Genomic DNA, 27,908 nt, shown 5'->3' with positions numbered 1-27,908 from the left:
GACTTGATAGTCTGGGATGCCAGAAGCTCAGCTGCATTCCCTTCCCTTCATGAGGCAGCTTCACTCTGTGGATTTCCCTATCTCCCCCTGTAGCAGAATGGCCTTAGCTCCTCTTGCTGTTGCATTTTGTATATGGTAATTGCACAGTCATCAGACAGAGAGACTCACCATGTTCATCACTTCCTCAGGCATTAGGCAGGACATTGGAATTACGTGGTGACAGCAAGTCAAAGTGCCAGGAATGAATCGTGCGTCTTAGCAACTCTGCCTCAACAAGGAATCCAAAGGCAAAGTATGTCCTTCTCATCCCATCAGTAGCCAGATGCCTGCAGAGTACTTCTTGCTTTCCCCAGCCAATTTAAAACAATAAATAGTGCTATTGATAATTTTGAGAAGTTGCCAAAAATCTTGGAGGCTTAGCACCTGAAGAATTGTATTAGACACCACTATCTGCATTTTCAGTAGTTCTCCTTAGAAAGTCTTAAGTTTTCATCTTCTACTGAACTGGCACAGCTTCACTTAGTTTTCCCGCTATTACAAGTTGCTGTTATAAAAAAAAAAAAAATCCAACTTATAATATGTGAGAACCCTGGCCTTGCTCTGGGGTCTCATATGGTGGTGAAATTCCTCCTCCAACCCGTGCTTCCAAAGAAAAACTCCACAGGCTTTAGCTGTTCGGTCTCAAGGCGGTTTATTGCTAGTTATCTAACAGATTATGTTCTTGGACTGCAGCTGTTTGATCAGCGGCCTGGGTAGAGGCACACACACACACACACTGACATCCTCTCTGTCTGCTGTCTTCTTCATCTCTCTCCCCGCCCAGGGCTGCTGCTATCTTTTATAAGATATATTACGTATTACATGTTTACAATTATTCCCCAATACCTACTACCTAGGTTGCCAAGTGTTTTTCTACTCTAAACCAATCTGTGAGTGCCAACATCACTAAGAACATGGAGGTAAGGAAAAAGAAGGAGGAAGAACAGGATTAGCCCACTTTCCTCCATCTTAGAACTTCTGACCCCCATGTACAAAGTGAAAACCCCCCTGTACAATACTAAAAAAATTTCCCCTCTACTTTGTAATTACTTTTACTATACTATTTAACCTTTTGTGACTGCTTGTTCCACCTCCAAAGATGGTAATTCATTCCATGGCTCAAACTCAAAATCACAGCTGTTTTTCAGCTGCCTGCCAGGTTCTAAAATGCTTCTGACCAAGGCCTGGAACCTCTAAAAATGTCTGAGAGACATTTTGAGTTCCCATAATAATATATTAAAAATATTGGTTAGCACACCTCCATATAAAAAAAAAAACAGCAAGAAAGATGATTTTTCTTTCGAGTGATTTCTGTCTATGAACTTGATCATTTTAGCTATAATTAATCTAGTGCAGAGATTGAAGGGCTAAATCATAGTGCTTCTTCATGCTTTCTTTCCAGTAAATGAAAGAGAATAGCTATTGACCTTTTTCCAGCAGCAAAAAGAAATTGGTATATTCAGCCTACTGTTTGTATGGAGGAAAGAACAGAAGTGCTCTATAAAACTTGCTCAGCAGCAAGTCTGTCCATTCTAAGACTGTTGGCAACTTTAAATGCTAACCTTATCCAAAGGCCCTACAGTGATAGGATTTATTCACTAACCTTGTTAAAGTTTGGAGCTGGACCTAGTTCTTATACCAGTAAAATAATATCAATTTTCTGGGATGTGGATCTATTCATGGGAGTGGGAGAAAGATGAAGGACGTGAGTTGTCAATTGGATGCTGGAACCCCTCCAGGGCACTGGAGGACATCTGAGCCGTGGGAGTCAGAGACATGCACCAGATAAAATGCAGGGAGGCAGGGCACCCATGCAAGCAGGTGTACCCCTGAAATCTCTTTCAACAGAAAGGACAGTCTGAAGGAGAGGCTTGGGGTGTAGAGGACATCTTATGGCCTTGTTATATTAATCCTTGATTTATGAGAGGATCCAGGACTTGATAACTTAGTTATAGGGAATAATCTAATTAATTTTTTTTTAATTCTGCATTTTTATGCTAGATATGGCCATGATTGAAATGGCATGTGTGGTTTTATGTTCATTAAGCATTCTTGACTAGTTCACTAGGAGTTTGACTCAGGAAGGGGTTTCGATTTCTTTATTTACTGACAGTCTTCCCTGACAGGAGGAAGGTACTAAATGTTCCTGTCATCATACTGCTGCAAAACTAAGGCCAGAGAATAGTTTCCTTGTGGATACATCCACCAAAAGACTGAGTATTGCATAAATGAATAGCCTAACTAGTTTTCTATACTTAAAAGAGTAGAGCTTAGCTAGGGAAGAGGATGATTAGCATTTAAGGTGTGAGACACAAGCTTTTGGAAGAAAAAATCCCTCTTCCCTTCTCCCCATAAAATAAAAAAGTCAGAGTATATGGATCAAACTTTTAAAAGATAATGTTGATTTCTGGTAGAGTTGAAAAATAGGAGTTTTATCCATTTCTACCTTAACTTAAATAATGAATCTCTTTGGAAAGATCTATTAAGACAGGGCAGGTAGGGCTCATAGAAAAACTCTCACAGCATCTTCCCTTGCTTTGATCTCTAATGAGAGAATTGCTACAACGTTCACGAATCCTTACAGAAGAGTTCATGTGAAAGCCTATGTAAAATTTATTGTGCAGAGCCGTGGAGGCCCTTTAAAATGCAGGAAAACCCATGAGATGTAAGGGAAGGGAAATGTAATACCTTAGGTTTACAATTTGTACTTTTTTTTCACTTCTTACGGTTTTGCTAAAATTAGAACCATAGGCCACTTTGTACAATTCCCAAGTCACTGTAGCATTACACTGGGGGAGTGTATACACAAGGTATATGTTATATGTTATTAAAAATATATATATAATCTCCCTCTCTTATACATATAGTCTCTATGTGTATATCTAAAATAAAAGTTCGTATGGAAAAGATACATTCCAAAAAAGGAACAAAAGGAAAATAAATAGCGAAAGAAATCTCTTCATTGTAGGGAAACATGTTCACTTTCAATTTTGAAATGTTGGCTGATAGTTCATAAGAAAATTTAGACACATGTCTCTAAACGTGGTATTACTGAAAAATAACCTCTCTGAAGTACCTGCAAAAAACCCCCAAAATCTACATGACTCAAATAAGAGACATCCTAAAAACTCATCTAAACTAAGTGTCCCAAAATGTGTTTTTCTGAGTCAGTAGGTTTGTTGAATGTTATATCTGATAACTGCAGCATTACTCCCTTACTTTTAAAAGCTGTGCAGAGTTTCTGTTTCCAAAACTGGATGAAACACAACCCTTTCCATTTTCTACCAGAATTATCTGCTAAATCATTAAATACTACTGTTCAGGGATGTATCTGTGGAATCTCATTGAATTCTATGCATCATCTGAGCAAAAACATGCTGGCAAACTGGAATTAATATCTATGTGTGGTCAGCAGTGAAATAAATTTGGCAGGCAGTGAAAGAAATTCATACCAGTTCTGAAGAGATGTCAGAAAAAATATGACCCATTTCATAATGACTAAAAAGCATTTCCCCCCAAACACCTCTCCCTGTAGATCATTGGGAAAAGTTGTGGCAAGCTGCAGCTCTGACTCACAGATAAAAGTGTGAGCACACTTTACAGGTGCTGTAAAGACTGGCATTATCCTTCAGAAGGGTGAATTAGTATTTGATGTGCTCTCTACATAGATCTCAAAATGTTTTAAAAAAAGCTAGAGAGTAATTTACTGTCATTCTCCAGTGGATTGATAATGGACCCAGGAATAGTTTAAATTCATTTATCTGGGTTAATAGTCACATGACAGTAGAGAGCGAAACATAATTTAGAATGTGATATTTTTTTTCCAGATGGCTAACTCCACATTTGTTGGCAGTGATGGGAGAGAGAATAATGCCAGAACAGAATAAATAGGAATTCAAAGAACTAAGAACCAGTATTTACAGACATCAGCAAGAAAGCTTGGTATAAAATATCCAACTCTTCTGTCCATTGTCACAAGCCATTTTAAGACAGATTTTCATTCCTACTTCTCATTGAGATGCATCTACAGATAGAGTGGCATTTTTTATTATAAAGCAAAAGAATGTGTGTCTGGTTGCCATCTCTGGATTTGTATTCTGTCACTCCGTTTCACAGCTTGAGTTCCCAAGCCAATGACAGTGGCAATGCAAGCACATCACCTTCCTCCAAGGGCTTTGTTTATTGCCATTTCTCTGTTTCCCCACTCCTTTCTCCCTGCTCCCTGGAAAGCTAAATCCCGCTCCCAGCCCAACTTGTGTGACTCTGCAGTTTCCCACTGGAGGGACAATTTAAAATTTCTAGGCACTCATGGCAATCTGCCCACCTTTGCTGGTCCAAGGTTGGTTATGAAAAATGCTGCAAACCCCCAAAGGAACAGGTAATAAGTTTCAAGTCTCATTAAATATTAGAGGTTTTCATGGACTTCTTTCCTTGCAAATAAAAATCCACATAACTCTACTGCCTTTAAGGTATTTTTTTTGGGGTTTTTTTTGTTTCATTTCTCAGTGCTTTTCTGGTGCTGTGAGTGCTGTGGGCACACCAGGAGGCTGCTTTGATGATAGAGGGCTCAGCTGAAGAGCAGTTTAAGAGCGTGTAGAGCTTTTTCACTGACACAGGACACTACACTTGTCCAAACACATGACATTTTAATCACTGATTTTGCCAGCAATGTTCAAGGTTATATTAGGCCTTGTTCAAGTCTTCGAGCAGCTTTTCTACTGCTGAATTTACACATCTGCCACAACATCATTACTGGGATCCTCTGTAAAGGCCTAAAATGGAGACACAGTTTTCAGCTTATTGCAGTTGAGGCACTGAGGTCACTGTGTAAGGCAACAAACTGGGACTTGAGGCACTTCATTTTCCAGTCAGCCTTGGTAGCAAACTTCCCTGGGACTTGAGCTGTATCATGCTGGTGTCCTCCCAATGTCTTCCCTTTATCTGGGACATTGAGTTATACCTGGAGATGAAAAACCAGCCAAAGTCCATCATCTCTGCCACATCTAGCACTGAATCTGGATTTAATGCTAAATCTAAATAGCATGCAGAGTCTTTCCAACTAACTGGCATAATGTTGTGGCAATATTTCAAATGTGGTGAGGATCTTCTGAGTTTTGTGTGCATGTAATTTATTTCCTGCTTCCTGACTCACAGCATGAGGAAATTTAATTAAATTACTTGAACATCTAATTTAGCTTTTAAAGCCTCAACACTGAGGTGTGAGATCACAGCTTCTGTCAGTGAACAAAATCAGTCATGGGTCATGCAAGTTCCTCTCCCCAGTGGCACCACATCAGCCACAGCCTGGAATTTTGTGGAGAGCCTGGACACTCATGACAGCTTCCCAGACACAGAGGCTTGGGCAGATGGCTCTGAGATGAAGCAGAAGTCAAGGTCACAGTATTGCTTGGGGTGCACTTAAATTAAATTATCTATTGGCTTCCTGACAAAGGCTAGTTTTCTCCTTGGATAACTCAAGCACAAAGAAATATACTTCAGAGGGACCTAAAGGAGTGAAAATCTCCAAGCTAGGATTGCATTAGGAGAAACTGCTGCCTTAAGAGTGTGTCCTCAAGACACTGTCTCAGGAAAGTAATTTAAGGGCTGTAGAAAGCTCTGTCTGTGTAAAGTATCTGCTTATTTGGGCTACTACCAACCCTGTGTTCTGCCCTGCTAATTCTGTGGTGGATGCAACATAGCACACTGTCAATTAATAGACATTAATTAACTTTGCATATAGTTTACAACAGCAGCATGTGCAGGAATATAGATTTTTCAAATGTAAGTGTGGTCCCCCGTGTAAGTTTTCAGGAAAAAGACAGCCTGCCCATCACTGTGTCAAATGTTCAGCAAGTTGCTGTTATAGTTCCCAGTTTATGTAATTTTATGTAATTATTATCAAAATGAGACTCAGTATTACGTACACATTTTACCTCAACACTGAAGAATGCACATAAACTGTGTGCCTGGTTTTCTGTTTCTGTTTTTTTAATCCCTGGATTCTGTGACATAAAAACTTTAAAAAATAGGTAAAATTGTAAAAAAATCCCAAACATCTACTGCTCTGATAGAAGCCCAAACAAAAAAATAAATCACAAGCAAAACCTCCAACAAAACAACATGATTGAAAACAGCTTCAGCTGTAATAACTGATAATTAGTAGCATTTCAGCCATTTTAGGTTTGAAAGTCACTTTGAACATAAAAGTCTGCTAACATTCATGCAGTTGTCTCAAAAGATAGCAAATAATCTAAAATTGTTCTAAGTCGGTGAAGACAATCAGATTTATTAAAAGGACATGGGGTACAATATTAATGGTAACTCTGATACCCTCTGCCATTTAATGCCTTAGTGATATTAAATGCTCTTAGCTTTTCCCTGTTCATGAAGGTCTCACTTAACAAATAATATGTATTTATTTATGTATTTTCATGTTTGGTAGCAGGATTTTAAGGATTTTCCCCATGCTACTAATTATAATATCCTTTGGTAGCACTAAATTCCCTTCCTGGAGCAAATTTCATCAAATATAAACTAACAGTGGAGGAAAGCCTCTGCAGGCAGGCAAAAGAACATTGCAGCAGCTTCTCCACGTGATCCTCCTCATTTCTGTAACTGAGGATATTTATCATCTTGACAGCCACACTTGAGAGAACATCTATAGCTTCTTAGCCACATATCTCTGGAGCATGTAGAATCATAGAATGGTTTGGGTTGACTTTTTAAGGTCACCTAGTTGAATCCTCCTGTTTGATCAGGTTGCTCAGAAACTTGTCCAGCCTGACCTTGAACATTTCCAGGGATGGGACATTTACCACCTCTCTGGGCAACCTGTTCCAGTGTTTCACCACTCTCCTAAATTTTTTTCCTTATATCTTAGTCTGAATCTATCCTCTTTTAGTTTAAAACCATTTAAAGCCAAATTTGTCCTATAGCAACAGGCCGTGTTAAAAGGTCTGTGTATATGACAGCACACAATTTTCTTCTGCATTCGGGGATATCACTGACATACGGAATTGATGTGCATCCTGATGGCTGCTCCACTAAAAAAACGATCTTACATCAACTTTATTAATGGTATTTCTACAGATGAAGATTTCATAGAAAGAAATGAAGGACCCATATGTCCCTATTTGTACAGTGAGTATACCAAAATACAGAATTGGAGATGAAACTTTCACATAATCCCAGAGGGAGGACTTTAGTCATGTTTTCATTAGAAACCCAGAACACAATTCATTGGGCATGCTCAACTGATACAAAAGCAGTTCAGGCAAGGCTGGCTGTGCTGTGATCAGGATCTTAATTTCCCTTGAAAATGTATTTTTCTTGAAACTGAACTTTGTGAAATTGCACTAATTTGGAAAAACAGTGCCTGAGAGTGAAAGAATTTTTACAATACTGCAACATGCCACTTTTCATAAGAACTTCATTTTAGGTGTTTTATTTAGCAATTTCCTGTGGTATAAAAGAATACAGAGTGTTTAAATCTATTTGGTTTCAAGGTCATTTTTCTGTTTAGATGAGACTTAATTTGGAAATCTGAAAAACCCCAGACAATCAGACTTTGCATTCTCTACCTCACTTCTCCTCAGATGATTTGTGTTATATTTTTCTAGGCTGCTTGCTTTCTTTACATTGATTGGTGAAAATGAGAATTTATAGAAATTACCCATGTCATGGTTGATAGAAATCATCATGTATGAGGTGCTTAAAAGCCTTTGAAAAAATGTGACTCCAAGTCTCTATGGTATAATGTGGAGATGCATGTAGATAAGATTAATGAACACAAGTTGGGCAGAGAGAAAAACATAATTAGGCTGCTTCTGATGCTTATCAGAGAGGAAGGAGCCATGAATGAAAAGCAGGCATTTAATCAGGGTGGAGAGATGTGCTCACAGCTGTAGCTCCATGAGCAGACCTTGTCTTGCTCCTTTAGGTATCTTTGTCGGGAGCCAGGGCGGAGCAGTGGGAAGGCACAGGGCGAGGAGGCACATACAGAGCACACCTCAGCTCCTCGGCTGCTGTGCCAACACTCAGCAGTGGGGCTGCCACAGGGCAGAAATGGCAACAGAGGGCTTGATGTACCCGATAGTCCCATGAACGCCCCCCTCTCCCATGGAGCTTGGGAAGAGGGTATGGGAGCTGAAGCACCGTCATGAACAGTTGTCCTTTTTTAATTGCTGGTGGTACCACTGGGAATCAGCAGAAGCAGAATGCTGGGCACTCTGGTTTCCCCATTTGGCACCACACTGTGCTGTCATTGCAGCCCCAGTCAGGTAATAATTAGCATTGACTCCATGATTCACAGAAGGCTGATCAATCTCTTTATTTGTTAAGAAACCCATTATTTTTATAGACAGTTACAATACAGCTGGACTTGATTGGTCCTCCAGTCCAAACACCATCACCACTGGCTAATTAAGAAACCACCCTTTAGTAAACAAATCTCCATAACACATTCCACTTGTTCACAACAACAAGTGCAGCAAGATAAGAATTGCTTATCATTCTTTTCTCTGATCTTCTCACAGCCTTCCCCAGGACAAGGGCTAGGAAAGTTGACCTTCTCTCTGTGGCCAGAGAGCTGCTGTCATCCAGACTTTGGGTCGTGAGTTTTAGGGTTTTTTTTCAAAAACATGTAGGAAGAGGGGAAAAAAAAATCCATAAAAGTTTTGTTCCACTCTGAAAACATCCATCCATCTTGTCAGCCTGGGTAGGCCCATAACACCCCAAGAAGGGAATGGCAGATTCAGGGTCTTGATAGAACTCAGTACAGAACAGAAGAGTGGACTTCAGACTAACTCAACTGCAGGGATGGTTAAGTATCTGACCTAGTACATAGAAACCAAGTTTGAGAGCTTTTTTAGTATGACAGTAACTGAGCACTGGCAGTGTTTTCCCAGAGGGGTTGTGGAGTCTCCATCATTGGAGATTCTCAAAAGCCATCTGGATGTGATCCCAGGATTGGATCAGGTGACCTCCATGTGTTCCTTCTAGCCTCAGCCTCTCTGTGGTTTGTTGTTCAATGAGATTATTGCTGTTATTGTTGTGTCCACTTGCTGTTTCTCTGTAGATAGCACAGCAGAAGCTCCTTCTTTCAGCTTCTGGGCTGTGCTTACATCTGAAGCTGCTCCTAAGGCACAGAGAACCTCTGGTTCAGTAAGGTTGTCAAGAAACCATGACCTCAGAGGCAGCTTATGGCTAATATCATAATACTGCACTGGATCTCACAGCCACCCCACTCAGGGGAAAGGAGATAGTATTTTCAGTGTATTTTCACTGAGTATCTATACAGGGTGGCCCAGAGATGGAAGCAGGACTTGGCTGCTTATCCCCATCACCGTAAACTAGAAACAAAATTAGCCTGAGGTGGCTCACACGGATATTATGAAATTGTTATTCACCCTTTAGTGTGAGGCATCTGTTTTAACTGCAAAATAATTACAAGCAATAAATTCAAGCAATTTTATGTCCTTTAGTTCCAGTTCTAGGTTTATACCACTTTAACAACAGCTGTAATGAGTTTTGCCTTCTTAGTCATGCTCAATTTGATAGATGGATGGAAAAAAATCTGAGCACTGGAAATGCACATTAATGACACGCAACCACTGTGCATAGGAGCACATCCTGGTGGTGCCGAATGTAGGTGTATGTTGACTCAGCATTTGGGCAGTTCTAGTGCTGTTAACAGATGCCTCATCTTAGCAAGTGAGCAGAGGGTGCACCGAGCATCACTCTGGCAGTGTTTCATTATCAAGATTCCCCTGAGATGTGAGGAAGTGCTGAGCAGTTTAGGCTATCTCACACTGGTATGTGGAGATGGATATCGAAGTTGAAAACCAGCCCATTCCCCCAAGTCTTTTCCCTTTCCCCATTTTTATTAACTGTTTTATTAACTGTTTTAAATGTTGAACTCTTCATCCCCTAAGATGTACCTAGAACAGCTTCAGGAACTGCCACAGCTAATGCAGTCTTAAACACACAGGCAATAAACATCTGGAAAATTTGTGTAAGCATCACTGCACAGCTCTAGATTCTTCCCTCTCATAGAGACCTGCAAGGCTGAGCCTCATCTGGAGAGGGTAGGGTACGTTGTTTCCAGGAAAGTTCATTAGACCAGTAGTGAGGAGGGCAGCAGAAAGATGGGTATATTGCACTCTCCCACATTTCTGTGGTGTTAGGTACTGAAAGAGGGATGGCAAAAGATGTCATAGTTCAGCCAGTGCAATTTGAAAAGGCTGTACCAAATACTTACACTTTTTTTATTCTTCCCAGATACAGCTTGTTTCTTTGAAGACAGCATGGCTCAATTCAGTCCAGGTGTATTATTTACAGTGGCTTCTGTTGCAACCTCCTTATAACCAGGCTAAAATTGTTTTGTTCCACATTTTCTTTTTCCTAAACAGCCCCAGCTCCATTGTCCTGGCTTTTAACACTTGTAGCAAACCAGCAATTGCTGCCTGAAGTACCTTTGTTGTCCACTTGAAAGGGATGACCTTCCTTTTTTTCTCGGCACAAGTCTCCAGATGGAAGTGAAATCTTTCACAGTTGAGTGGCTTTCAATACACAAGCAAAGGCAGAGTGAAAAAATTTAGCACTGCTATTAAAGCTGCTCTCTGTAAACAATTACATGTCTTAATAGGGATTAATATAAGAAATAAGCATTGAAAGAAAGTGAAATCACTGCAAAGCCTGTCTTGCAGCTATAATTTTTGAAAACAGATCTGTGACATTACTGACTAAGTCAGGCACTCTTCATCGATCAGGGAATCAAGAGTTAGTGCAGAGACAAACTACACTGGTATCCATGGGAAGAAAACCTGTTTATTTGTTGTTAATTATGAAGACTGAAAATTCATGCTGACATACAGAAAGCATATGCTAAAAGGAGTTTGGTGGCTTTTTAGCAATAGAAAGTTTACATAAGACTTCAACTAAAGGACAAACTAGCGTGTGCAGAATACTAGAACAAATAAGAATAAGCTAGGTAGTAAATTTTATTTGGTGAGATTTAATGCACACTCAGTTCCTTAGGAGCCACAGGAGTAGAGAACTAACTACTCAGAGATGCACTAGCATAATCAACTAGATTAGATGCAACCTTTTGAACCACTAATATGATTGCATTTCAGTGAGCTAATAAATGCAATATTGTGATTACACAGAGTTAAAATAGATTTTTAGAATAGAAATCAGGCCAGTCATTTAGATGGAATTAATAGCCCACCTTTCCTTGTTTTTACATTTCTTAAAATTCAAGCTCAGCGCTGATAGCTTTACAGAACCCTTTCTTTGTTATGTTCTGTCTATTTGCCATTCACTGGAATCATCATGTTCAGCCAAGTAAAGTAATTAGTAAAAATCTCATGCTTTGTTGTAGTGTGTGGAAAAGGGACAACATCGAGATGCTCATCTCATTTTGTTAAGGGACACCAGTCACACAAAGATGCCAATAACTGAGCAGCACAGACAAAGACTTCTTCAAATGCTCAATGTGTACCCTGCAATCCATCTAACTCCATGTTCTGGTGACAGTGCTGGCCTATTCTGTTTCAGATTCACTTGTGTCTCACCTGTCTCAAGACATTCCTCAGCTTCTCCATGGAGCTCAAGAGGTAGCTCTGAGTTTAAGAGATTGCTCTGGACTCAGCCAGTAGGTCCCACTTAGTTGTGTGGCTTTCGTGAAGAACATCCATGTGGCCAGTCGTGGCACTGCCACCAGAGAAGCCACACATGCCACTGCATCTCTGTGTGCTGAGCACCTGGAATACACAAATACAGTCTGTGCCATGCAGTACCGAATGCTTAGCAGTAATTGCCAAGTTATGTGATAGCAGCTCATTGGCACAATCACACACACCATCCCCAAACCTGCTCCTTTCTACCTCCCCAGCCAGGCTGTCTCCTGACTGCCCACTGCCCTGTGCCCTTTGAGCAGTTTATCTGCCTTCTGCCCTTTTTTTTTTTTTTTTTTAATCTTGTCTCCTTCCATTTAAATAGTGATTTTTTTTTTTTTCTGGTGGTAGAAATCAAATACTGTGCTCTAAGTGTAAGTAGATGAAAAGTGTACTACTTTCTCATCTCTAAAAAAAAACATGTATCTTGATTCAGTCTGTCATATACCATTGGTCAAGGCTTTAATTTTATTTTTGTCAGGTTTCAGAACTCTGTGCATTCTAAGGTCAGATGACAGGATGCAATATTTAAGCAATTTGTTTTTTAATATTTCTCCTTAAAAAAACCCCATTAATTTGCTTTTTGATGGTCATTGTATTTATGGCATGTTGATTCAGTGCTCATTTAAAATAAAAAATTAAGTCTTTGACACCTTGAGCCAGAGATCTGGGATGGAGAATATCCTATTTCCCTCTTTTTTAACCTGTAGAATCTTTTTTACCCAGTTCAATGCTCAACTATTTATTTCTATAGGTCAGAGAGGCCTCTGCTGCAATCTTCATTGAAAACTGATGCCAGCTGTGCTGAATTTAATCCATCTCTTTACACCACTATCCCCTTTCTTTTTTTTCTTCAATGAGACTCTTCCAATTTCCTTTGCATGGCTAATATCTGCCTGAGCAGCAGCAACTTTTACTTTATCATTATTCTATAATCTCCTAATATCCTTTTTAATATCCTCCTAGTGCAAGTTTTATTATCCTTTTTTACTAAAATAAATGGCAATCAGAATATTATTGGTATTAAATTTTATAAAGATCATACATTTATGAATTCTGTAAAGAGAATAAGCGGACAAATGCAATTGAAATAAAAGGTAAATGCCAGATTAGTGTGACATTCTTCCTGTCAGCAGCCTGGTTTTCTCCAAATGACCAATTTCCTTCAACCAAGAGTTCAGGTTAGGAATCCTCTCCACATATATGGATAGTCAAGGATTTTTCATTGTTCTTCAAAGCAGAAAGGTTGGAATGGCTTTCTTTGCTCTGCTTGACATGCATTTAAGTATATATTAAACAAAAGCAGTTACTGGGTTTTGTGGTAAATCACAGAAGCTCAATATTCACTGTGAGCAAAATTCATACTTTTCCATCTATACCCAGCGAGCAGCTTCGTGGTGGAATAAAACACTGTCTGCAAAAGGCATATTCAGATAATTTTGTTATTCTCTTGTGAACTCTTCATAATAACTGCAGAGGAAAATAGCACATTTACAGAAAATAATGTTATTACATTGATGCTGTCAAAAGAGCTACAAAAGATGTGACAAAGGTTGAATAAGCCATTGAAATGCAATTTTTCTTTTTATGTTACCTGTTCAAAATGCAAATTGCACGTGGCTAGTTTTACATTTGTGACACACCTTCTGCCTGGAAATGTAATTTGCTTAACAGGTAGTTAACTTCTGTGTAAAAATTAGAAATTTAAGTCTGAGTGAAATGGATCTATTTACATGAGATATTTACTCCCAAATATGGATTTATTTTTTATTTTGCATTTGTGCAAGCACTTTAGGTAATTTTAATCTCTGTTCAAAAATATTTTAAAGACTCCCCTTATTTTTTTTAATGCATTTTCCCCCAGACATTTATTTTAAGGTTAGAAGGACCTCTATAACCTTTATTGCTTAATCAAAACACATTCCAAAAAAAAAAAACAAACAAAAAAAATCACCTACCTAACTTTTCCTCTATTCTCTTCAGGTTTTCAAGCAATGAAAAAAAAAACAAACCCAGGTAACTCTTTCCTGTTGATCCAAGTACAAGACATGATGAGAGGGTACAGCTCAAGTACAGGACCACATCAACAATTTTGGAAGCATGATATGCAGAAAACCAAGAAGGGTCTGAGTCCATACCCCAGCCTGTCTGCTTTTAATTTGAGCCATAGAGAGTTTTGCCACTTATCACTGTCAGATCTGGCAGCCCAAATGCACGAGTTCATGCACTTACACCAAATTACATCTTGAAAAGAAACTTGAGGGACCTGCTGTGGAGTAATCTGGCCACAGTACAAACATGGAGAGCGCAACAAGCACTGGTACTAAATCAGCTTGCTATTTTGTTTCCTGATTCTGAACAATGGAAAGCAATCAAGAAAGCATTTCTGGTTTTCTATGGATGAAAAATGAATCTGGTATCACATCAGAAAAGACATCATCACCTCCAGCAGGGTCTGCAATCACAAATGTGTCATCAGCACATGTGAATACAGGAATGATAGTGAAATAGTTTTCTACAAAGAAACATCAGCTATTTCTAGTTCTACCTGTATCTTTTTGTTTCACTGCAGTCTTCTGAGCAAGTATTTGTAAATTTGCTTTTCTCAAAATGGTGCAGAAGCAGATCACTCCTTCAACAATGAAAAGAAACAGTTCTTCACAATTCTGCATCTACCAATTTTATGAAGAATGGTTTATATATCAAGGTTTAGCCATATATATCAGCTGCATATTGCCTCATACTACTCTGTCCAGACATTTTTGTTTTCTTTTCTACTCTGTTCTTACTTCCTTTGAAGCAACCCCTTTCACTCATCTCTCACTGCTTAGAAATTTATAGAAATGAGAAATTCTTTCTCAGTTTTTCCACTGTATTTTTGCTTGCAATTTTACATGACTGCAAACAGCCTATGAGTAAAAAAATTGAAAGCACATAGCTTCTCTAGTTAGCAAAATGAAATCTAGAAGAGGGCAGGATTTCTCCTCAGGAAAATTGCAGAATGGTAGCTGCTACAAATGGAGAACACTGTTAAAACTACTGGACTGTACTGGCAGCAAATCAAACAGGCATCAACCTGTTATAAATTAATTTCACTTGGATGTTTTGAGGGTTCAGTGCTAGGTCTGAGCTTTCAGAATAGTCTTCTAATAGAAGCATGAGGATAATTTACCAGATTGGTATTAAAACAGTGTTTATTAACACTATAGTAAAAAGTTCATCCTGGAAAGTTGTAACACCAAATGACTGGAGGTCCTCTCCAGTTCTATTAGCTCATATTACCAGTTGCCCAGTTCCTTTTCCTGTGCTGAAATTTCCTGTTATTCTACATGAAAATTCATGCATTCAAACAGAAAAGACTAATAAAAGCTTCCACACTAGTATCTCTCTATGCAGCTTTAGACTGGCCTCATGCACCAGTCACCTCAGTCACTAAGTGAAACTGCTAACTCTCTAGTGTAGCAACACTTTGTTTTCTCTAGGTCTGCTTTCCAAAAAATAAAATGCATGAATTATACTAAAACACAACAAACAGTAACACAGGTTTTGTAATGCTGTTGTTACCTCACAAAGTCCTGTCTCTTTTTTGTGGGGCTCAGAACATCTGTGAGTCAGTCAGAGAAGGAAATTAGCTCTTGATTAACACACCTAATTTTATATAATTCCACATTTTCTAGTTTATCCAGCTTAGCCTGCTCTGAGTCTTTCTGTACTGAATAAATAGCTTTGTCTTACCCTGTGCTCCTCTCCAGGGAAGCATTCATGGTGCTCTTTTGCAGCCTGGTTCTCAGACACAACCTGTTGCACTGTTCTGCACCAGGGTGACACTTGCTAGGGCTGTATTTTGATGTTCCCCCCCGCCTCCCCCCCCCCCCCTCAGCTCCCTAAATATCCTAGGCTAGCCCAGAGATCCAAGGCTGTGAGGGGAGGAATATCAGGAGATGGTAAAGATTTCCAAAAGAGGCTCTTACCCTGAGATATGTTGGTGCAGCTCTCTTTATTCTGTGATGTCCATGTGGAGAGCGGGGCAAAAGAGGACAAACAGGAAATGTCAGGGATCTATATAGACTTTGGACAGGGTGGGCTTCCCTGGCTCTCCACCAACCCCGTTGGGGTAGGAGGAGGGGTCCAGGGTTATCTTGATCAGAGTCACAGGGTCCCAGGGAAGGGGGAATAGAGTGCTCATGAGCTCACTGTAACAGTATTTCTTCATGTAACCACACAAACAAAAGCACCTTTTCTGACCTATTTCCAATGAACTTCAAATTAAGGCAAAGGCACCCCAAAACTATCAAGTGATTTGAGGACACAGTAGAGGCTTTACTGAATATGCATGAGGCAACTGGTGTTGTACTTAATGGTGACTGACCCAGCATGAAACCAGTATGGGTTCAGAGTATGCATGTGTCTCATCTGATGGATGTTTCTTTTTTTTTCCACATCCACCAGCTCAGCACTTTTCTGGCTTTAGATGTCACACCTGTGTGTGAAGTAGAAAGCTCTTGGAAAATTCCCATCTAGGAAAATACATCCTCCCTCAGAAGAAAGAAGGAGTGAGTTTCTCTCTTCAGCATCAACCACTTAATCTGGCAGCAGTTGAATATGTATTTAATTTTTCATTAAAGTTCATTGGAAATCTGTAAAGTTCCTGAACAGGTTGTTTTGAAGACAACTGAAGGTCATATACTTTGGTTGATGGCTGGATTGTGACGAAGAATCAAATGTCAAATCTGGTTCTGAAACATAAACTTAGTTTGAATTTTTGCTTTTTACTGAGAACATATGTTTGGGGAGATGACCTGAGGGCAAATCATGCCTTATCTTTAGATTTACATGCTTTTATATATTCAGACAATTAAACCATAAACTCTCAAGGTAACAGGGAAATAATCACTATTGGACTAGAATATTAAATATCAATTTTCATTAGCAGGTAGCTGAGGACACAGCTCAATCTTAGTCTTATGTGGGTACACTTACTTCTGCCTGTTGTCTCACTGTATTTGTGTGTCCTTTATTTTTCATTGGCCACGATGCCCTCCAATTTGCACAGGAGTTGCCACTATTAATAATAGGTGGATGATGATAAATTGTGTAACTCTGTCACTTCAGATCACACTTTTCCCTTCATAAATGTAGCTAATGAATGCTGACCTCGTAAGTCCTGTCCCTATTCAGTGGCTCAAGGTAAACACCCTTTTCCTTTCACAATTTTTGTCAAAGCCTTTCTGACATACTTCACACACAAAGTATTTTGCTGCCTTTCTTGAAACAAGAAAATCTTTGCTGCAAAGTTAGAATGACCTTGATTTTTTTTCCTGCTAAGACTACACCCCTTGCAGGTACTGCTTCCCTTTGAATGGTTTGCTCTGACTTCTGAAGTAATTTTACAAGGTCTTCTTTATCTCTTTATCCCAGACTAATTCATTTTAAATGTCTATGGTCTGTCTTGGACACTGTCAGTGCTTGCACTGCAGTGGCTTTTCCAGCTGCCACTGCAGTTTGCATACATTGCCTCTGTGTCAGGCAGCTGTTTCACACCCTCCACACCCCTGGCAATCTTTCTGCAGGGATCTGCCAAAACTGCTGACCATCAGGTTAGACTGGCTGCAGTTAATGTCAGCCATTTTTTTTTGCTTGGCTCATTGCTGATGTTTATTACAAGATAACAAGGATTAACATCAGCAGAAACTTTAGGTCTGGTCACAATGTCATACAGTAAAACCTTCCTAACACTGTGTTTTTTCTTCCATACTGGTAATCTCTCAGGTCAGACAGATGAGGTGGTGAGCAACCTTTAAAAGTAACACTTTAAAGAGCTGTCTGTAAACATGTACTTCTATAGTCAAAGCAAGAAAAATTACCTGCTCATCTAAAGGAAGAGATAAGCTTTTATCCCATCAGTACCTGTGAAACAATTTTTTTCTGGTGGACAAACATCAACCCATTCATATTTACAGTACCTCTGTGTTAATGACACAGTTAATGTCATAGTTTTCCTGCAAATATCTCACAAAGTCCTTGACATCAGAGCAGACTATGTGTCAGTTCCTTCTCTTCAATGAAGAAATGTGCATGCAACCCTGTCCTAAACATTACAGCAAGAGAAACAAGATTTCATGGCCTTAAGAGGCAGCTGCCAAAAGCAAATCATGATGTGTACAAACCTGCTCCCATTTCAATTGCACTGGCCTAGTAAATCCCAACCTCCCAAGGAACCTGTTTCTCTGTGTGCTAAGCTGGCAAGGACTTTAACACAACCAACAGTGATGGCATGTCACCCAGTCTGATTGTTTTCTCCCCAGATTTACCTCCCAGAGTAAGGATTTAGAGAGGGGAAACATTGCAAAGTTTAGATTCCTTAACAGCACTGATAGCCCAAGTTGTCTTTTCCAAAGGAGAGAGAATCAAGCTGGGCTGTTCAGTGACTCAAAAACATTTTCAGATGACTAGCCTTTGGCTGTACTTCAGATGACACATGCAGCCTACCAAAGCAAGCACAGCCATCAAAAGAGGCCATCCTACCTTTCTCCCCAGCTGATTGTTTCCACACTGCTTCCTTGTGTTAACACAAGCTTTTCTGTGAATATTCTGCAATCCTGAGAAGACTTAAAAATAAATATTTTTATTTATTTTGGCAAGGCTATTTTTCCAGAGTTTCCCAGAGTCTCACCTGTCACCTGACTACACAAATATTTGTGCTAGCCCAAAGATGAGGCAGGTTTGAAGCCACAGAAACTACAGCCTTCCTATCTGTAGCAATCTGCACAGACTTTTTACAGCCAGATAATCCACCAGCTGTCCTTTGTCAGCAATGCTGTTTCTCCAGGTGAGGGTTGCAGGTCCTGTTCCAAGACCTGTGCCACACCATGACACAGCCATGCAATACTGTATCTTTGATCTTTCCACAAAAAACTACCATGAGTAAGTGATCTGCCAACAGCAAAACAGCCAGAGTCATGGGTCTATAAATGGCTCAAATGACAGTTTCTCTATACATTAAAATGAGATTTTCTAAGATGCATGTATTTTCACAGAGTAGCCCTAACTGCTTTTGTGCAGGCTGGTGTTTTTGCTCTTGAAACTTTACCTGGTAGGAACCCCTTTTAGGAGAGAACAGAAAAAAAAATAAAATTAAAAGGAACTTTGTAGTCCCATTCCTGAACAGCTACTTAATTCTGGTTTTGCTATGTCTTTTCCATTCCTTGGTGTTCCAGCAGAAAGAGAGCAAACCCCAATTACACTTAAAGTAAAGCTGTGAAATGAAAACAACTGAGAAAGCAAAATAGAGAACAGCAAGTGGTCTAGGAGAGCACATCTGGCTCTGCCTAGGGAACACAAGTACCCTGCCACTTTGTTAGGCTCATGATGACTGGGCAATTGAGCAGCCAAAACTACCTGAAAATGATAGACTGTGGGTAGGGTTAAGAGCACAAAGTGCCCTTCTGTGTGCAATCACTTTATCTTCTCCTGGAGGAGGTGGGATGTCTGTGCATGGATGCTTCAGTCACAGCTCCAGCAGCAGTGAAACCAAGGAATGGACAGGACACTGGTTACAGGGGGACCCTAACAGGTGCTTCAGATGGATATGCCTACATTTTAGGGACCTGATTTACATTCTGCCTTAATGCAAATAAAAGATGGTATCAAACAATACAAGGTGTCTAATGAATTTAACTGTAGCTACTTGTATCCTTACAAGCTTAAGCTGAAATAAGGGGAGGAAATAATGTTTTCTTGAGTCTAGTGCTCAGCTATTTAAATAAACTAACTTGCTGAATAAACTACATGCAGGAGTTTTTGTTTGGTTTTTTGGTTTTGTTTTTAAAATTTTTTTTAAACTTTTTTTTAGTGACTTTTTTCCCTCAACTACTAAACCTCTGTAATGTTTGGAGACAGATCTTGAGAAAAGTGCCCTAGTGCAAGACAAGCTATGATGTGCTGATGACCTTCACCCAGGAGCCCCCCTGAGTGTGTGATCATCCATTCACTTAGCAGATTCACTCTTCATCATGGACAGTGTTCATCCCACTCACCTTTAATCATGAAGGATCTAACAGAAGCCATTTCTCTTATTTTCTTCTGTATGGAGGAAAAAAGTAGTCTCCAATTAGTTATAAAAAGCAGACTTGCAAACAGAAGCAGAGGAGAGTGTAATTGCAAATACTTAAAGCTCTTTCAATTCAGTAGAAGCTCTTTTGTAGTTCTTAATCTTTGAAATTTAATGCTCTGATTACTTTAAGACTTGCAAGTTACGGAATGAAAAATAATTCGGCTTTTTGTTACTTTTATGAATTGAGTTCATTATAATGGAGGACATACAGAACTAAGAAGTATATGTACAAATTACATACTATGTAGATTTCTTGAAAAGCCATGGCTCTTTACCCACTGCTCCCTCTATGATTATTTTTATTTATATAACCAGATTTTTGACCACCAATATTACTTGTTTGTGCCTCCAGGCAATGAACAGATGCACCTCTCTTTCAAACAATAATATTCTTTACAGGTGATGGTTTCTTAGTTCATTTGAGTCTAGAATTAATCTCTTCCAAGAGTATCTTTCTTTTGTTTACCTCTGCACAATACAACTCTCTTCTGTTGTAGCCTTGTGCTTATACAACTAGTCCAAACAGGTTTCTTTTGTTCTCATTTCCCAAAGGGTGTTAGAAACATTACTGACCGTTATTCTAAGCTGGTTCTGCAGTGGGCACTGAGCATTGTACTGGCAGGTGTTTACAGGACGTTCAGCCAGATTAAGAGAGATTTGCTAATGTTGCACTTCCAGGAAATCCTTCCAGCTAAACCTCTGTAGTCATAGCTAACTTACCATATGTGAAGTTTTCTGGGGCTCAGACCAAATTTTTTAAATTATTATTTACTTAACATAATAAATACTAATAGAAAACTAATATAAAAATAAAATCATTACTGTATTTTAAAAACATGTTGCTACTTGTCAATAAGACTATCATGATGATTTTCTAATTAGTGTAATTAATTTGCTCAAATTGAAGTGCAATAAACACCAGGATCTTTCATACTTCTCTTTATGTAAATAAAATCAATTATCAATGTATAAATATATTTTATACCCACAGCTGGTCTTCCAACAGGTGGTTACTTTACCCCAAAAAGAGCTTTTCCTTGATTCTCAAAGATCAGATACTTTCGGCAAAAATAACCATTCAGCGACTATATTTAAGGTCTTAGGTGTCTTTTCTATTTATCAAAAAACTCAGGAGTGTTTTCTGGTTCTAGTGATTCCCTTAGACATGCCAAATCTTAAATGATTTCTTTATTTTAATATGCTAAAGCACTGGGCTGTTTTTTTTATTGTTTGCATGTTTGTCTTTTTCTGAACAAAGCAAAAATATTCTGAGTGGTTTTGGTAGTTGGAATGAGCCACCTACCCCTGTCAGACTGAGCATCTTGCAGTCAGATTGTCTCAATTCACTTGATGAATTGATGTGCCATCAATCTGCAATGCATGAGCAGAATGACAATTTTTCTTCATTTCACTTGATTTCTTACACCATTTATGCCTTTTTATAAAGAGGAAAATATCACATAGGTGAAAATAAGGGATCTGTTCCAACATTAAGCAATGCTTCACCAAATGCTTTAATATATATATATGTTTATATTTCTCACATCACCAAGTCCACTTTTTTCCTTACATTATAAGGGAAAAACGAAATTTGGTGACACAGAATGAAAGTAGAGAAGACCAGCTTCAAAGCTAACAGAGGAAAAAGATCCTTAAACTGGGAGGACAAAACAGCAAACCCAGCACCATTCTTGAGCCCAAGACCACCACACCCCTTAGCCACAGCTGATACCTGTAATACCCCTTGGAAATTATCTGGGCATTTTAGCAGCGTTTCCCCACGGAGGCCGGACCTGGAGAGGGACTCGGGGCTGCCAGAGGGGAGACAGCGGAGAGGAAAATGCCCTGGCAGCGACCAAGGTGGCAAGGACGGGTCCTGGGCTGCTCTCCCCGCCTGGCACCAGGTGGCGATGCGCGGCCAGAGAAACCCAGCTCTCCCGGCAGCTCCCCACGGGAGATGCTCCCGGCCTGGAGAGCGTCCCAGGGCCCGGCACCGCCCTCCCCGAGCACCTCTGATGGTTTTAAGTTCGGGGCAATGCCGGGTAATTCCTTACTTACCTCTCTCTCTCCACTGCTCACTAGCTAAATCTCTACTTACCCCTGGGAGAGATGGCAGATCCTGTGCAGAAAAACACAAGATTTATTCCTGACATTGGTCTCTCATTTTATTTTCCCATCTATTTCTAAAATATAACCAGACAAAATTGCTACTAAATGCAGCAATTTTTCATGCACACACCCTGTCTGAAGTACATGCAGCTCCTCGTGAGGGGAAGAGGGGCAGGCACTGACCTCTTCCCTCTGATCTCTAGTGACAGGACCATTTGGTCAGGAATGGCCTGAAGCTGTGTCAGGAGATGTTTACGTTGGATATTAGGAAAAGGGTGTTTGGGCACTGGAACAGGATTTCCAGAGAAGTGGTCACAGCACCGGCCTGGCAGAGTTCAAGAAGTCTTTGGACTCTCAGGCCTAGGGTGTGATTCTTGGGACACTCCTGTGCAGGACAAAGAGTTGGACTTGATGATCCTTGTGGGTCTCTTCCAACTCAGCTTATTCTATGCCTCTTTGGCATCCTTTGGCCCAGCTGAAAAACAGCAGCAATATTATTCATGCCTAAGAATTCCCTTGGATGACTGTTCCATTCAGTCATCTGGCAGTGACTTGCAACAGCCAGAGGTCTCCAGTACTCTCACATGAGCTGCTTAGATTGTATTGGATATTCCTCCCCCACAAGGAGACTTTTTGTCTGTGTTCTGAAGGGCTCAATTACCTTAGATCATATTCCCTATGTTTGGAAGACCTGTGAGCAATAAGCCCCTTTGATAAAAACGATGTATGAATTAGAAAATGTTAATGCAGATTCCACTTCTATCTACAATTGAGGACACAATTAATTTTCTATAGTCTACGTCTAAGACTTCTGTAGCTGTGTTATTACTTGTGTCAATACTTTCCATCTCTTACAGCCCAAGTACTATTTGCAATTCAATTGGAACACTCAGAGCTGTTTCTTGGGAGGGAAGTGAGAAGAAATTTTCATATTTAAAAGAAAATATTATCTAAGTTAAATATGCGCCTTTTTTTCTTGCATTCTCTAAGGCAACATAGCTCTGCAGTACTTTCATAACCATAAACTGCCTTCAAAACCACATGATGGGTGAAATTTCAGAGTTACAAGATGAAATATTTTTGTTAGTAATTTCAGTTTTGCTGGATAGAACTCTTCAAAGAAAAATGCATAAAAGATACACAATTTCTAAAGCTTCCCTGAAAAGATTTCATATTCAGCACAGCTTTGCAAAAATATTACCTATCATTAATAAACAGTTGATTGAAAGGGCACATGCAACTTTCACTGACCTCTCCTGGCCTCTTACACTGTGTAATATGTGTAACACCTTCTACCAGCAAGAAGAAGGATAGAAATGAGAAGGAATGAAATGCTCAAACACAAAGTCAGAGAAAATTTTAGGGCACCCAGATATGACAACATTAAAAATGTAGGTAGGTTTATTTTGGCAGGAAGGAGCTGTGACTAATCATGCACAAAGGAAGCCTCTATGGGGTGGGAGTTTGAGGTGCAGGTGGGGAAAGAAAAGGACAACAGCAGGAGAAAGAATATTAACATGACAAAGAATTTATATTTTCAGTGTCTGTCTGGGTTTCCCTTCATGATGCTTCAGTCTCAGTGTCAGTAGTATTCATTAAATCCAGAAGTTCCCATGATGGCAAACTTGTACTTACCTTGAAATTTTAGAGTTTGAAGAAGAGCAAGCAGATGCTCATTAGATGCTGAGAGTTTAGATTCAACTGAAGAGGAGAGGAAGGAGGAAAACAAGGCCATTATCTGCCAAACCTACTCACAGAGCTGTATTCACAAGTACAGCTCTACTTAAAATCAAGCCTAAACTCTTCTCTAGGTCAACATCAAAGTAACTAGTCCAGGATTATCCATGTATGAAATCTGTCCATGCCAGCATCTAGGACACTAGCAGGTACATCCAGCTCCTGGGCACTGTAAATGCCATCACAGAGCATGAAAACACAGACCACTGCAACATTTTACCTCCTCAAGTTGTGATCCCCTGTGTAGGTCTTTAAATTAACTAGTTTTTGACTTAGAAGTAGAAATTTGCTTGCCAAATGTACTATAGTCTTATACGCTCTGCAGATGATGAAAATTCCCAAATTTATTTTACCTTAAAGAAATGAGTTTCACATGACTAAACAAAAACAAGAATCACCCCCAAAAGTTCAAACCTGTCTGTTGGTAGTTGGTTTTGTTGTTGTTGGGTTTTGTTTCTTCATTTTTTTCTTTTTTTCTTTTTTTTTTAACCTGCCATTGAAGAAGCTGTCACTCTTCCAAGGACAGCTGGGCTTAAAACCAAGACCTGGCTCTATATTGGCCTGTGATATTGTGATATCAAAGTGGCTGGCTTGGTACATAAGCAGCTAAAGGCAATTTGTGTCTAGATCACCTGTGTACACTATTAGAGAGATGCTTCCAGGGCCTAAAAATCCCAGAAGAGTTTAAGAGAGCTTATTCTGCAAGCCTCATCTGCATCTGATGAGAACCCATAGCACAACCCACTCTTGGTGAAAACTGAGAAACAACCCCAGATTTTCAGCATTCCCATGACTGAAATGTAACAGAAATGGCCCTAGAGCAGGCCTGAGTGGAAGGGGAAAAAAGAAATCTCAAATGTTAAACTACTGGGTATTAGCTGAATACTGCATTTAAAAAAACCAACCAGACCTGACCTTCTGAAAACCCTCTGCATGGATTTCAGCTCAAAGAAGCAGCTTGAAAAGATAATAAGTAAATGTGTCTCAGGAGAGAGAAGAAAATATTTAGCCTCTCCAGAACAATGGGAAATCATCAACCAGGTAACTGTTGCAAAGATAAAACTGGATTCTGTGTGCTGAAAATCACAGGACACAACACTAAAACGCAGGACTGTGTATAAAGAACAGAAATGGAGGAGACACCCATCCCCTGTAGATTATTAACTAATTTCTTGGCAATGTCTGCTCCGAATTGATAGCTTAGAAGCATAAACCCAGCTCAGATGGAAATCATACAGAGGTGAGACCATGCAGGGAAGTCAAGACTAGATGTTCAAGTCCTTAGATTATATCAGGCTCATCAGATTTTCTACTGGAAGATGGTTTCTTCATTTGTACCTAGAATCAAAATGAAAACTACCAGAAGATGAAGAGAATATATATGTCCTGAGCCATGAAACAAAAAATAGGTGAAAGACATTCTTGCAGGTCAAATCAATCTGAAGCAGGCTTGCTAGCTGTCTTATGAACATTCCAGTCTGAAAAATAAAATTATATACTCAATCATCATCATCTGAAGAATGATAATATGCAGCAGCTTTACACTGTGGAGTCAATAGAATTCTTATCCTTAAGACAATGATTTTCCCTTGAAAATTCCAAAACTATATGAATGGGTCCCAAATTCGTCAGAGTTCAGTCCTGTGGCATTTGCAGGCCTTTTCTTGATATCAACAGAGATCAGTACTGTTATATCTCTGAGTCTTACTGTGTAGTGTAAATACAACTTGGCTCTATATCCAAATTTTTAACACACACAAAAATGATAAAGTTCAGAGACACATGAATATATCCTGAGGTTTACAGACATATTCCTTAGCTCTGGGAAAAAAAAAATAAATTAAAAAAAAAAGAAAAAAAAAAGAAAAAAGAAACTAAGACTGCAGTTCTCATCTCTATGTAAGTTTTAACAAAAAAATTTGAATGGGGATCATCCATCCCTGCTGGCCAATTTCTAAGAAAGGACCTGTTTAATTGTGGGGCTGTTACACTCTATATTACATGCATCTTAATCAAAATAGGAAAGACTGTAAGTTATAGTCCAAGCCAACTATTAGTCTAATCAGTAATCAGTGTATGTGCTTACTGTAACTCAGTAATGAGCTGTTGGAAAGATTTCTCTAAGCTGCACAGAATGGCCTGGAAAAGATCCAGTCACTTTACACATCTGAGAATGTCACCAGGAGGAGAGGAATTAGATGTACAATGCTATTGTAAGAAAATGCTCACATCATTTCCAATGGATTTTTGGCACTCCCACAGTTCACAAAGGTGAATAATTTGCAGTGACAATACAGGAACTGTGAGTAGTAACATTTACCTCAGGAATATTTTTGTCAGATATCTGCAGCCTAACTACAGGAAAGAAAACCCAAATGAAACCATTCTTCAGAATTACCCTTTAAATCAAAGTCAAGCCTGCTAGGCATGAGTTGGAAGGATTCAGAGTCAATACTGCTGTGTCATGTTTGGAGGTAATTGGTGTGTTTTATAAATCTCTCTGCAAATAAAAAGCTATGCCTGGTATGTCTAAGACTGTGTAAACATTCCCCATTTGTAGCATCCAAATTCTGTTTCAAGCTAAATCATTTAAAAAGCTGTCTGCAGAAACCTTACAACAAGTAATGAAGGATGTAAGTCTGACATTTCACTTTACTACAGTTACTTTGAGATTTTGATTTCTGGAACACTCTTCTGGATCCCTGGGTATCTAGTTAATGAATTCAAGGTTCAGAACCTGATCACACTCTGTGCTCCTGCCTCTAGAGTAATAACACTCTGAAAGAGGGTTCCTAAAAATGCCAGTGCTCCCATGTGTCTTGGTTCGACACCATGAGAGAGCTGGGATGGAGGAGCTGGAAGTTTTGGGCTGCCCTGAAGCAATTTATAAGGCAGGGATGCCCATGGGACAAACACACCAGGGACTCCTTTGTTGCTTCACAGACCTCATGGCCAGCAACATGAATATTATGGAGCAGCTCTGAGTAAAATATTTACTCAACTCTGGAGCAGCTGCTGAGTAAAATATTTTGCTTCAAATCTATTTTATTCAGGTGCTTCTGAAATAAAGTTTTCTTTGATTTCTCATTCACAGATTTCTACTTTAAATAGAAGAAATCACATTAAAACAATAAAATAATGTCTCATAAACAGTGACTCCTGGCTGTTGAGTGATCTCCATGTGGGAATGGTCTCTAGAATAAAAGTTTATTTGAGGACAATTCCCATTATTTTTCTGCTGGTGAATAAAAGAATAACAAGGATACCGGGTATAGCTGCACTGCAGCTTGCTTTAGTTCCAAAATAGCATGAAGTAACTGCAGCCTTAACGTCTACACATGAGAGAACCATACACAATTTTGCAAAATATCAATCAATGCAAGAATCTTTAAAACAATATCTGAAGTGGAAGTAGAAAAAACTCCAGCTCTGATCCATCACTGCTTTCACTCAAATAACATACCAATTTAAAAAACATAGGCTGCAGCAATTCTTAGGAGAGTAAAGAAGGAGGAAGAGAATGAATTTAATAAATGGGTTTTCCCTTCAGAAGAGGCTGGTTTGGTAAATATGTACAGGGATCACCAATAGGCATGCTGCTGCTTTGCTTACTTTTTCTGAATGGTGTCCTAGGCCTGGAGAATTTCAGCTTCCTGCTCTGTTACACCTCAGTGAAAACTGGCACCATGGGCACAAAGTTGTCTGGGAAATTGTGTTCCTTCCTGTGCTTCCCAAGCAGCAGTTGCAAACCTGCTGGTGGGCATCCCCTCTGAGTTACAGCTCAGATAAATATTATTTTGGTATTTAAAGCACAAGTTCTGAAAATGGGGCCAAGCAGGCATCTAGAGCTAAATTTTCCCCTCTCCCACCATCCCTGGCACCTACCTTATTTTTTGTTGTTGTTGTTTTTTTTTTTTTTTTGCTCTCTGGGTAGCTTAGTGGGCCAAGAGTCATCCTCTAAACAGCAGCACTGGAGTGGAAATACTTAACCAACGACTGGCAAAGTAGACCCTGTTTCAGAGAGGAAAGAGTGAGGCGGTGTGATTTTCATTTGCTGTCCTCTTGGGCACTTTCCAGCAGTTCTGCAAAACTACTCTCACCAGCAGATAGAATTTGGCCAGTGGCAGGATGACAGCACCAGTGCCTCAAAATAACTGGAAAAAACCCTGCTGCCAGGGGTATGCCCAGTGTTTTCCAGAGGTATTTAAGATATAAGATATCAGCAATGTTCC

General features: G+C 39.5%; 1 long non-coding RNA gene across 2 annotated transcripts in view; it reads left to right on the top strand.

The window, feature by feature from the left end:
• Positions 1–26,826, top strand: part of LOC110481586 (uncharacterized) — a 38,013-nt gene extending 11,187 nt beyond the window's left edge. The window contains exons 4-5 of one of the 2 annotated variants that reach the window (XR_014954884.1): positions 189–292; positions 13,701–26,826. This is a non-coding gene — a long non-coding RNA (uncharacterized LOC110481586). Of the gene's footprint in view, positions 1–188 lie in introns of both variants that reach the window. The other variant, XR_002467273.4, reaches the window with a different exon arrangement.
• Positions 26,827–27,908: the final 1,082 nt, after the last annotated feature.

The sequence above is a fragment of the Lonchura striata genome, chromosome 4 (genome assembly GCF_050655825.1).
Source record: "Lonchura striata isolate lonStrDom1 chromosome 4, ASM5065582v1, whole genome shotgun sequence".
Classification (NCBI taxonomy): Eukaryota; Metazoa; Chordata; class Aves; order Passeriformes; family Estrildidae; genus Lonchura; species Lonchura striata.
The sequence above is the reverse complement of the archived record's forward strand: the minus strand, read 5'-3'. Positions and strand labels throughout refer to the sequence as shown.